Source organism: Octopus bimaculoides, chromosome 13, assembly GCF_001194135.2.
Source record: "Octopus bimaculoides isolate UCB-OBI-ISO-001 chromosome 13, ASM119413v2, whole genome shotgun sequence".
In the NCBI taxonomy this organism is placed as follows: Eukaryota; Metazoa; Mollusca; class Cephalopoda; order Octopoda; family Octopodidae; genus Octopus; species Octopus bimaculoides.
The window spans coordinates 1,486,685-1,488,068 of record NC_068993.1 but is presented as its reverse complement, the minus strand read 5'-3'; the positions used below and the strand labels follow the sequence as shown (position 1 = coordinate 1,488,068).

Genomic DNA, 1,384 nt, shown 5'->3' with positions numbered 1-1,384 from the left:
TATATATATATATATATATATATATATATATATATATATATATATATAAACACATGCAAACATACACTCGAACATATATACACAAACACACATCCACACAAACACATACATACCCACCCACCCACTGGTAATCAGTAAATCTCTTGTGTGTGTGTATATGTGTGTGTATTCCAACGAGAGTTATCCACCCTGCTTCCGTCTGCAGCCTCCCTTACATCTCCATCATATGACGCATAGCAGCGCGGATCTCTCTCTAAAGGTAACAACATTATTTCTTTTTTTATTTCTTCTACATTTAACCCAGTCTTTACAGTTTTTCACGACAATGAAAATAATTCGAAAATGCTCCCTTGTTCTCTATTTCCGTTGTTGTATTCATATATCTGGGAGTTAAACGAGGTTTATTGTATTAAATATGTGTTGTATCTCCTCCAGACTGTTTTCTCAACGCATTCTCCTGATGCTTCGGGTTCGGACGGATTCCTTGCAAAATTTAGCAATAATACCTTATTAAAACTAACTATAATACTAACTACTTGTTATTTAATACCATTCACATTAAAATATTAAAAATTAACATAGATTTTTCTTTTAAATCTCCTACAATTCTGTGTCCGTTTTGATATTTACTAATTTCAAATATTATCAACAATTTGCTTTCACCTTGGATATATATTTCTGACACACATCAAATTTTATCTAAAACAGAAAATAACATCGTTTGTCTTAGATCTGGTTATATATTATGATATTGTTATTTTATTTTTCTTTAAGGTTAATGAGTTGTTGGTTGTTTCTGTTCAATGAAGTCAAATACTTAAAATAGTTGGTGAATCATTTATTAATATCCCCAGCCGAACAGATCGATAGTTCATCTTGTGTTCATGTCGATGCTAGTCCTTCGCACTTCCTCTAATAACATTTACGTCAATCTAATTACTATTTGCAATGGGGAACAACATTTTAGAAAGCTCATTGTCTACACTCCCGTTTAGATTTTATATTCCAATCATTGTTTTCACACAGCAATTGATGTTCGATTACAGATTAATTAACAACAGTCTCTTAAATAATTGTCTTCTATTGTTATCTTTCTTCACAATTAATTAACAACTAAAAAAAAAAAAAAAGGAATTTCTATACAAAAGTACACACGGATTTAATTTTGTTTTATGTTGAAATATTCAAAGAAATAATACTTCTGTTTTAATTATTTCGGTAGGTTTAATTAATTAATTTAATCCTAGATTAATCATTGCTAACATTTTCTTTTATTTCGTTTTCTGAAAAAATGTTTAAACAGTATTTTTTTCTCTGTCTTGGGAACAATCAATGTCATATTTATGTTTAAATTTCTCTCTTTTTGCTAATTTTATTTTGCATA

At 29.0% G+C, this 1,384-nt stretch overlaps 1 protein-coding gene across 4 annotated transcripts in view; it reads left to right on the top strand.

Moving 5' to 3' along the window:
* Positions 1 to 1,384, top strand: part of LOC106868066 (dual specificity protein phosphatase 23) — a 50,770-nt gene that overhangs the window by 1,541 nt on the left and 47,845 nt on the right. For 2 of the 4 annotated variants that reach the window (XM_052972298.1, XM_014913178.2), the window contains exon 1: positions 129 to 259. The exons of 1 other annotated variant lie outside the window; for it this stretch is intronic. The gene's annotated coding sequence lies outside the window, so the exon portion shown is untranslated. Of the gene's footprint in view, positions 1 to 127; positions 260 to 1,384 lie in introns of those variants that run through there. One more of the 4 variants, XM_014913177.2, reaches the window with a different exon arrangement.